Genomic DNA, 11,609 nt, shown 5'->3' on the forward strand with positions numbered 1-11,609 from the left:
AATTTGCCGATCTGCGCATGTCCGGACCGTCCGCACGTGGGCGCGGACCGTCCGTGCCAGCGGCAGCCGATCCCATTTTTAGAAGCGAATTACCGAGACCTGCACCCAAGCCGCCACATGCCGTGCAAACCCTAGATAGCCCATTCGGACCGTCTGCGTATGGCGCCAGACAGTCCGAATATAATGTCGGACGGTCCGGCCACATGGCCGGACAGTCCGCGCACGGGGCCGGACGGTCCGCGTATTCAACCGGACGGTCCGGCACAGAGTTTTTTGAGGAGGATGGATATCCAACTCCGTATCCGTCCCAGCTAGACTCCCCATCTCACCATATGACACACCAGCACCATAATATAATCTATCAAACCCGTGAGAGTGAGTACTGTCCGGCCCCTAGAAGGCCAGAAAGGAATGGCCAGTCTTATGAGCCTCATAGGGCATGCATTAACGCGCCGCAAAACCCAAACCAATGGGGAGGAAAACAATATACCAACATCCAAACAAACTCCCCCATATTGGATCAAAGAGACGGTGGTCTCCCACCGGCTGCCATCGATATAGTAAGGGAGGAAATAGCTAGGGCGTTCCGAGATAAGCTCGGAGTTAGTATAGTCCCTGGGGGCATTCATATCGGAGACCTTATGATAGCCAGTTTGACCGGCTCCCATACCCACAGGGGACCAGAATACCCGAATTCGTAAAGTTTTCGGGTGACCAAGAAAAGAGCACGTGTTAGCACATAGACCAGTTCTTAGCACAGCTAGGAGAATTGGCCGACACTGAAGCATTTCGTGTACGTTTATTTTCATTATCTTTAACAGGGATTGCATTCACATGGTATGCCACGCTCCCTCCTAATTCCATTTTGTCGTGGGGAGATTTAGAACAAAAATTTCATGAACATTTCTTCTCTGGCGATTATGAGCTAGATTTAGTAGACTTAGTGGCCCTACGACAAGAAAAGGATGAATCGGTTAGTGATTACATCCGGACATTCCGGGATACGAGAAACCGATGTTTTCAAATTCATTTAACAGATAAACAACTGGCAGGAATAGCCTTTGATGGATTGTGCTATTATTTAAAAGAGAGATTAGAAGGCATCCAGTTCTTTACGCTAGCACAATTACATCAGAAAGCTTCGGCTTGTGAAAGCCGAAGCAAAGAACTAGTCAAAACGGTTCATCATAATGTCCATATAGTAGAACACAATCAAAGTAGTTCGGACGGTGAACCAAAGGAAATTTACACTGCCGAAATAGTTTGGCCTGAGCAGGCCAAATCTTCGGCTTGCTCCTCCTTGCAGGCAGTTCAAAAGAAACAGCAGGAGGAGATTAAGTTTACATTTAATATTGGCAAATGTGAAAAGATATTCGATGAATTACTAAAGAATGGTAACATTAAAATTGATTATATCGTTCCACCTGTCGACGAACTAAAGCGTCGCGCGTACTGCAAGTGGCACAACTCATTTTCCCATGCCACTAATGATTGTAATGTGTTCCGACGACAAATCCAATCGGTCATTAACAAAGGACGATTGAAATTTCAGGAGGACACGGAGCCCTTTCCAATGAATATGATCGACTTCAAGGGCAAAAGGGTCCTAATTCGGTCCAACACAGCCGATAAGGGCAAAGACAAAGAAGTCATCATCTGCAACTCACGAGAGGCCGATGGAAACAACAAAATCTCTTGCAGGAAAGTGGTGGTTGAGAAGACTCCTGATGGAGGAGAGACACTGAAAGTGACCATCACAAACTCCGGCACTGGGGGGCAAGCGCAGACAAGGGGATATGCGTGAGAACCCATACTACGCATCGCGGACGGTCCGGTGCCCAGGCGCGGACGGTCCGTAACATCACCGGACGGTCCGGAGAGTTCCAGCGGACGGTCCGACAACGCCGAAGAGCCGCGGCGACCACGTACCTTCAAACCACGACGACCAGAAATAGGTACGTGGAAAACTAACATGTTCAAGGCAACTGGTCAGTTGGTAAAATCCAGCCCGACCTTTGATCAATTATTGTCTAAATATGTGAAAAAGAAGGTTGGCCCTAGCGACCGGCCACCAAAGCAACCTCGCTTACCCACCCAGGTGCGACAGCAGGTTAGGCTGATTGGACCACCACACCAATCGGAAAAGACGAGAGATCATAATGTTCAATTAAGACCTAACGTTCTTGCATGGACACTTCCACCACCATATCCACCTATGCCATATCCATACACATACATACCTCCACCATATGTCCCAAATCAAATGTGGGGCATGCCACCATACCCATTTGGGATGCCACAGTACCTCGCTTGGGGGGCACCCCAAACATCTGTATTCAATAGGTTGACACCTCCAGTACAAGACCGATTGAGAGCCCCTCAATCTGGTCCACGAGCGCAGGCCCAACAAGATTGCCGAACAACTCGACCCCAAAGGCTGACTAATCTGGCAGGGGGCATACAGCTACAACCTCCAACAGTACGAAAATAGGAGACATCATTAAAATAGGAACGACGGATGTCGTCGTACAACAAAATAACGAAGGGCCGATGATTTTTGGTGAATCGGCCAACACAAACAAAAAAGAAGGAACGACTGTCGACAAAATAGCCGATCCAAAATACTCCAAGCCCCGATGGTGCCCATCGGGATTGACACGATCGCAAAAGCAAAAATTACAGCGCCTCAGAGCAAAGGAGAATCAGGAAAAGGAGACGGAAAGAATATTCAATGACACGCATCCGCAGTATCCGCCACCACAAAAGAGGTGGAGACCAAAGGCCGTTGAGAAAATTCAAACGGCCACAAAGATAGAAAATAAAACGACAATTGTGCAGCTCTCTGCAGGTATGGTAGACTGTCCGGCTATAAAGGTCGGATCATCTGCACAGGACGCGGACCATCCGACCCCTGAGGCCAAACCATCCGCACTACACCAAGACACCTCCAACGACGTACTGACGCCCATAGAGGAAGACGACCTGCAAGGAGAAGACCTGGTCGACTACGGAGCTACACCAGAACACTTAGAAAATTAGGAAAGCAAGGTGACGAATTGGTCAGGACCAGTATGACGCTCGGCGGTGTTGGGACTGACAGTTCCATCAAAGCTAAGGGGACCACGTCCGTTGAAGTCAACCATCGAGACCAAGGCCACTGCGTACCATCCTAGTAAGTGGTAAGATGCCTAAGAAAACCGATGTGATCACATCGAGTTAGTTGCTTTTGGTTCGCTCAGCTCCACCAAAAGGCAGGGGGCATATGTTGAGCACCATTTTGAGTGCGCGGACGGTCCGGCCATGGGGCCGGACGGTCCGCGCAGGCGCAGAACAGATTAGGGTTCCAAGTTTCTTGCTATGTTTGTTGGCGAAAATCTCGGGATAAGCTCGAAAATTAGTTTGTAAAGGGTCCAGCCCCCCTCCTCTATAAATAGAGAGGTATACGACCGATTTGTAATCATCAATCGAATCAAACACTTCTATTTCGCATTTTATCCTAGGAGTAGTTCTAGTCTAGTTTAGGTTTAGCCTCTCAATCCCCAAATTCTCCGCCTCTCCTCGACTCTACGTCGATTAGAGGAGTCTAGGTCGGCCTGCCCGAGCCTAGACAACTCCTAAGATCTCTCCTCCCCGACGGGGTCCCTCCCGGGAGCGAGATCCAGGCGCCGCCGGCGATCTTCCGCCGTCCTTGCGCACGCGCGGACCGTCCGGCCGTCAGGCAGAGAACCCGAGCTCCTACACCAGGTTGCGGACCGTCCGGCCCTGTGCCGCGGACCGTCCGCGCCTGACCAGAGAGCACCGCCGCCTCACGCCAGGTCGCGGACCGTCCGGCCCTGTGCCGCAGACCGTCCGCGCCTGACTAGAGAGCACCGCCACTGGTTCTTTTGAAGTGATTGGCGGCTCCAAAAGGGCGTCAACAGCTGGAGTTTTGGGACATGGAGGTTGTCTGCACGGAGAGGACAAATGTGCAGCGGATTAATTTAAAATAGATGTGAGAGGTTATTTGTAAAAAAATATGACGCGGTACGACCGTTGAAACTGGTGCTTTAAGGCTAAAATCACAGTGAGGATTTCATATCCCTATTTCCAAAAATGCCACGTCAATTTTATGGATGAATGAAACATCCTCTCTCAATAGATAGTTTCATCTCACTAATTCATATGTCAACATACTTCTTAAATGCTGCATATAAATAACCAATAGGATTTAATCAATTATATGAAGATGAAACAAAACATTCTCAGTGGAGGTTTCACACAGTTTCAAGACCTTGGAAACGAGTTAACATAGTTTCATACCCCATAAAATTCTATGAAACTCTTTTTTCTTAAATGATGTGACATGTCATCCAAATAGCCGATGTGGCAGACTAATTAATACATGAAACACCTCATGAAACCTCCATTGTGATTAGCCTAATACAGTAGAGATGTAGAGTTCTAGATCAGAGGACAAAAGGTCGAGAGTGGGGCCGCATGCACGGTGGCCACGAACGAAGGCAACAACGACCGCCGGAACGAGCGCCACTCCCTCCCCGGCCTCTCGTAGCGAGCTTTGGAATCCTCTACGAGAATATTGGATCTTGCTGCCGCATGTACGCATGCACGCTGACCAGTTCGGCCACCGTACCCCCCCCCCCACCCATCTTTCACCAGCCTGCTGGGCGGCCGTGTCGCGGAAAACGATCGAGCGAGTGCCTGGCCTGTGGCCTCTGCGCTGCTGCTGTTCCGTTCGGTCCCTTCGACTCTTCGTCCGGACGTCCGGTGGGGGGAGCTGATTCCTAGGCAGCACAGCCCGCAAGCGAACAAGGCAGCACGAACGCAGTCGCACAGCAGAGAGAGAGATAGAGAGAGTCAGACAGACAGACACCGATCGGCCGCAGCTCGTCGACAAGATGGGAAGCAGATCGCGTGGATCCATGCGTGTGTCGTGCGCGTCGCGCCAAATCTCTCGCATCGGAGAGAGCCGGGGAGCGAAGAGGTCAACGCGCGACAACGCGGCTGCACGCGTGGACGTGGCCTGTGCCCACGGTTTACAAAACCGGTGGGGAGGTAAAAACCGCCCCCCACCGGTAACGGTTTACCGCCGGTAAACCGGTAGAAACCGGTAAAAACCGACCGGTTTGGCCAAACCAAATCAGTTTGAATTTGAATTGGTTTATCGGCGAAAAACCGGCGAAAAACCGGTAGAAACCGGCGGTTAATCGTGAAATAAACTGGTTTTTACCGTTTTTAGCAGAAAAAATGAAAATTTTGGCAGGGTTTATTTGTAGTTTGCTCAATTCACATTGTACAGTAAATATTAATTGATCCACACAACATGAGTTCATCAAAATAACATACAACATACATATGCAACCACAAACTCTAGTTCTCATGCAATAAACATCCAGCGAACTTCGCAATACTCAAATACAAGTTCTTTTACACCTCTCCAACGAGGCAACGACACATAGGTCGACTTATTTCACAATACTCACATGTTCAGCTCGAGTCATAGTGATAGTACTCAGGCATGTTGGAAGGGTCGTGATATTGATCCAATCCGTCATACTGATAGTGATAGGCCTATACAAAAGATATGAGATACATTAGTGAGGAAACAAGAACGACAAATAAATACTTATCCACAAAGCAAAAGAACATACCGGTGCAGCAGGAACTTGTCCATACCCATATTGTGGTCCTGGTGGATACATATTTGATAAATTTGAATATGGTGGTGGTGGAGGTCCATAGTTTCCATACCCATACATGATCGATGGTGGTGCTTCGCCTGATGGTGGAGGGGGTCCATAGGTTCCTTGACTCGGTTGCCATTGCCATGCATAAGGGTTATAGCCTGGGTCTTGTCCAGTCGGATAGTTAGAAGAACCAGAGCTACTTGAGCTACGGATTCCATCTTCCGCTTACCAAGGTGGGTGTCACCAATTGTTTCATCGGCCCATTCTTGCACTTCCTCTGTGCCTCCTTGTTCACGTACAAGCGATGTAAAAAGCATGCTAGGAAGAGGAGTGTCACTGATAGGTGAGTCTTCATCCAATGTTGGAGGTGCATTGGATCTTCCTCTTTCCATCCAATCTCTAATGGCTTCATTATGCCTATGTAATGATAGATCCATGAAGGCCAAGGCAGGATCAAACTCACTAGGCTCTGGTGTACCAGTTGCTCGTTGGATGCGAAGACGAAGGTTGTAGTTAACAAACACAAGCTCATGCAATTTCAAGTAGCCGAGTTTGTTGCGGAGCTTTGTGTGGATGAATGCGCGAGATGCTCCTTCAATCGGGTACCACCCCCTCCGCTCTTTGTTTCTCTACAATACTTGCATTTGAAACCTGCGCCAACCTTCTCTCCGTGCAACCAGACTCTATCTCTATCTCTTTCTCTATCTCTATCTTCATCCGACATGTCTCCTACAGATGTGGCAAAAATATCATATAACTTGAAACAATAACTAAACCATAATTAATACATAAACCATAAGCCAACACATCTATAATAACAATACCAAATCATATTTACATTAGTAGTAAATAATATTATGAGTTACATATACTATAACTAAAACAGAGCTAGGCACTAAATATCTAAAGCAGAGTTACATATACTATAACTAAAAAATTCATGAACGGAATCTAACAATAACTATGTTATTAACTAAGTTATTAACGCAAATATGAATGAAATCTGAAAACCTAAACATTTAAAATCCAAATCTAGGCACTAAATATCTAAATCTTGGTACCACAACCGGTTTACCGGTGGTAAAACACGATTTACCTCTCCCCGTGGGCGGTTTACCGCCGGTTTTGCGACGAAACCCGTCGGCGAGGGGATCTGCGGCGACGATGGGGGGCAGCGGCGAAGCGGGCGGTAAACCGCTGGTAAACCGCTCCTGGCCGGCGGTTAACCGCGCTTAGCCGCCGGTAAAAGCCGCAGCGGCGGCGATTTTTGCGTGTGCGGCGGCGTCGGTGTGTGGCTGAGAGCGTAAGTGAATGGGGAAAGTGAGGGAGCTGGGGAGGACGCGGAGGAGATGAGTTTTTAGATTTTTTTTGTTAACGGGTTAACGGGTCCATAACGGGTCCATATATGTTTCTATTTTTTTTTGTTGGCTAAACTGATTTGAATTTAAATATCTTTTATACCAAATTACTCAGAAAAGCATGTAGTTTTTTATCATATATTTTTTTATAAATTTTTTCAAATTTTTTAAATTTGGACTGAATTCAAAAAAAAAACCGCTGGAAAACCGTTACCGCCCCCTGGCGGTTTCGGTTTACCGAGCGGTTTACCGCCGAAAACCGTCGGTTTTGTAATCCTTGCCTGTGCCGTGCGTCGGAGCATGCATGCATGGCATGCTGTCGCTTCGCTCGGAATCCCTGCGGCTATGTTCGTTTAAGTAAATCCCGGCCGGGGTTAGGCCCAATTCCCCGTGGATCAGCCCGGTCTGGAAAAAATCCCGGCCCACGACAAAACAGCATTCGTTTCACCCCGCCCGGGCCTCAACACCGGCCCACCCCGGCTATTCTCATCTCAACCCGGCCGGGAAGCAGCCCTCGTCCTCCCGTCGTGGAAACAAACCACGAACCAGCGTGAGGCTGCGGCGGCGGCTACATCGGCGGCTACCTGGCTACGACACGAAGATCAGCGTGGAGAACATCAGCTTTTCACCGGTACTCACGTCCTCCTCCTCTGACTCCTCACATGTCGATGGAGAGTGGATCTGCTTTCACCGCTGCAACTTCTGCCTGCAAGAGCTCCTGCTGCTGGTGGAACATAGTAGCTAGTAGTAGCTAGGTGAGGAGGAGAACCAGCCCGGCGACCAGCGACCAGCCCTAAGATTAGCTCGTTCCGGTTGTGCGAGCCGGCGACCAGCCCGGCGCTGGCCTCCATCCCCCTGGCGCTACCAGATCTCAAGATCCAGATTGTTTCTAAGCAATTCCAGATTCTTTCTATCACACGTCTCTTCCCCTCTCTCTCTCTCCCTACTCTCCCCTGCCGGCTTCTTGGCTTTCTCTCTCCACTCTACTCTGTGGTGTGAACTGTGAAGATGTGCAGTCTCGAGCAGCGCGCGACAGCAGGTGAAGGCAACAGCTAGAGCTAGGATTATGTATCTAGAGCTGGCAACACGTGAACGCTAGTGGTTGTTTATCTCAACCTTCAATTACTTTGTGCTGACAATTAAATTTGTGCTCTAATAATCGATTAGTTCAATTGATTGCTTTCATCTTTACTCAATAAATCATGACGTGTAGTTTCAGTTTCTAACTTCTGCTTACAGTAGACCATTTGTTTATGATATGTAGTTTCATTAGACCATTAGTTGTATTTAAGAAGCATCACGTTTAATCAGTAGTGCCAATGAATGTTTTTTAGATATATTACTTCTATCTATGATTTATATTTCTTCTGTTGATAAGGAGGTTGTGGCTGTTCCATTTGTCTCTGGAATGAATGCTGTTACTTTTCCTAAAAGCAGAAGTTTCGGGTTATTTAGTAGTGGAAATCATTGTATCTGAAATGATTTTCTCTTTTAGACACTAGTTTACTTAGGATTATATTTTCCCTGGTTTTCTTGTCTTCTTTGGCCCTTCCATAATATATAAAATATCTTTGTGTCTCACTTTGGTTAAGTAAAGACTGCACTTGATGATGAAAAATTACAGCTAGGTCTGATTCGCTATGAAAAATCAGCTAGGACTCAAATGCCATGTTTTGCTATGAAAAATCAGCTAGTCCCAATTTAAATGCCATGTTTTGCTGAATAATTAGCAATTCTGAATTCGTGAATCTTGATCAAAGAATCCAATACATCAAAGCTGAATATTTAAATGTCATGTTTTGCTAAAAACTCATGTTTTCTTAGGATAACTTACCATCTGTTGTTTGAATGGACAATAGCTTCAACGAGGAAACGCTGGAGAGCATCATTTAGGCTCTATTTGCTTTCAAGTTTCTGATTTTGTCTCAAATTTCTGCACTCCAAACATTTGCTTTCAAGTTTCTGTTTGGGACCATATGTTATAAGTGTTGGACCTTCAATTCATTATAAATTCCTTGTTTATGATTTGGGATGTAGAGGCTAATTATTTGTTTCTCACATACAGATTAGATGGTAAGATGATGGCTAGATGTGGCCATAGTTGCTAGAGAGCTGAGAATGTCTAGACCAGTTGGACAACAGTGTTGATCTATAGATATGAAATGTTAGAACCTACGAATATACTGCTTGTTAAACTGTAACCAGATCTCCTTGCTTTGGTACTGTTGCTTATGTTCTCGTGATCCAACTTATCTTATCGCCAGCATAGGTCAAGCCTAGTGGTTCTTTATACTGTTTTCCCGTCAGTTGGCCATGCTCGTTAAACTGCAACCAGATTTCTTTATCAGTTGGCTCTGCTTTAATTTTGTCGTCAAGCAATGTATACTGTTTTGACGAGGATTTTTTTGCTTTAGGTTAAGCCTACTGCATAGGCCCTGCTTTATCAGCTGCTATTTTCAAAGAAAACTAGAGATGTATGTAAAGTATTTATTTTTTAGGGAAACTATCGATTTATTCAGGATTTTTTTTATGAAGTTAAAAATGTTGCCTAAAATATGAGTAATTTCGTCAGGCTCTTTAGACCACTGACAATGACACGAGCAGGCACGATCTCAGTCCAAGTAATGCTAACCGAACAAGAAATAAGAGGCAGGGAATCAATGAATAGGGAATTAAACCACGTCTGGAAAGAGTGACAAGTAGGGGATCCATTCAATCCACGTCTGGAATAATTCCACATGAGGATTGAATCCATGCCTACCGAACATGGCCTGCAGGGGCAGGGGCAGGGGCGCGCGGAAAAAAATGTATTTCTGCAATAGCGGTCTCGTCCAACCAACGCAAGATCGAGCAAGGCTAGCCTAGCAGCTGGCGTCGTGGAGGCGGCTCGTCGGTCGCCCCAACCGGCTCAGTATGACCGCGCCGAGCCGAGCCGGCGGACGCGAGTGGAGGAGGTAGAGGGAGACAGGAGGTGGCCCACCGGCCCGGCCGTGCGCCTCGCTTTGCCGCCACTTTTCCTGACACCCCCGCAATCATTAGGGGGAGGGCGGGCTCGCAACCCCTTCTCCCAACTCCAACTCCAACTCCAATCAATCCAGCAGCCCCCTGCCGCGCTGCTAAAACTACTGCACTGCACTCCTGGTACCCCACCCCCACCCAGCTATTTTTTAAAAAAAAACAATTATTTTCTCCAGCCTTTCCCATGTTCCTCTATCTCCCTCCCGTCCGATCTGATCTACCAGTCCGTCCAACCAACCAACCTCGCCCAGGTTGGAGGAATTATTGGGCGGGGGCCCATATTTGCCTGCCTGCCTGCCTCCGATCCATGATGAGTGGTTTGTTCACTCATTCCTCCACTCATTGCACCCTCTCGGGGCCCCCAGCGCTTTCTCCATGCATGATGCGCTCGGCGATTGCACTCGCGTACCAGCTTTGAATTTCCTCCTCTGATTTAAGTTCAATTCCCCCCCCCCCCCTCCCAATAATAAACTATTGGTTCGTTCTCGTCTCGGTCGCCTCTAGCAGCTTTAATCTCTCGCGGACATTTGTTTAGTCTCTCGATCAGAATATCGTCAGGGTGCGCAAGAGAGGAAAGTTAGGGAATTTAATCATGGATGAATCAGGAATTTAATTATGAAGCAGGGTTAGTGTTTTTTTTTGCAGAGTGAAAGTGAAGTTGTGCGAGCAGGTTAGCTGTTTTTTTTTTCATTTAGTGGCGCATGATGATGGCATATCTATCATTTGCAGAGTGATACTGGTCCCGTGTTTTATGTAGTATCTTGACATGACAGGGATGATAGATAGGACCAAGCTTGTGCTGAAAGCTGCATTGAACGAGGAGTAGATGGGGTGTCCACTTAGCTAGGGTGGTATTCAAGTGCCCTAGATGTTGCTGTCGGGCCAAGTGGCTCTTCTTCTTCTTCCTTTCTAGCCCTCCGCCCAATCGGCGCGCTGTTGGCCTGCTGAGTCGCGGAGTACATTGTTGCGTGGATGTAGCCAGCGGCCAGCGGGTGAGTGAGCTGAGATCTGCACACGGGCAAGGACATTATTGCATTGGCAAGAGGGAGGCCAGCTGGGGGTCACGTGCGGCCCAATCATGCGACGGTCTGTCTGGTCCTCGGCCTCCAAGCTCTGGACCGCCCGGGCCCGCCTGTACGAGGCCCCCCCCCCCCCCCCCCCCCCCCCCCCCTGGGAACCCGACGCCCCCATGTGCCGCCCTCGTGGACGCGACGCGACGTGCGCGGGGACCGAGACCAAGGGCCAGTCTCGGGAACATCTCTCCTCACTGACTGCCGGTCCCACTTCCACTTGCCGCGCGCACGCCACCAGGCACCTACTACGGCAGCGGCAGCGAGCTTATGATTGGCATGCATGGCAGGTCCAGGCAGGCAGGCAGCCAGGAACCCAGATCCCCACCAATCATATGGATCAAGCATCCCTCTCCCCTGCACCGCATCATCCGCCTCCTGCCACGTCGTTATATATAATATTATTCATATGTAAAATTAGAAGGCAAAAAAAAAACTGCACGGAGAAAAACCAGCCAGGCTAACTCTCTAATTCGGCT

General features: G+C 48.1%; 1 long non-coding RNA gene across 1 annotated transcript; it reads left to right on the forward strand.

Annotated features, from left to right (window-relative positions):
• Positions 1-7,558: 7,558 nt before the first annotated feature.
• LOC109942205 (uncharacterized) lies at positions 7,559-9,389 on the forward strand. The gene is made up of 2 exons (XR_002264827.1): positions 7,559-7,673; positions 9,108-9,389. It is a non-coding gene; the product is annotated as an uncharacterized lncRNA (long non-coding RNA).
• Positions 9,390-11,609: the final 2,220 nt, after the last annotated feature.

The sequence above is a fragment of the Zea mays genome, chromosome 9, assembly GCF_902167145.1.
Source record: "Zea mays cultivar B73 chromosome 9, Zm-B73-REFERENCE-NAM-5.0, whole genome shotgun sequence".
Taxonomy (NCBI): Eukaryota; Viridiplantae; Streptophyta; class Magnoliopsida; order Poales; family Poaceae; genus Zea; species Zea mays.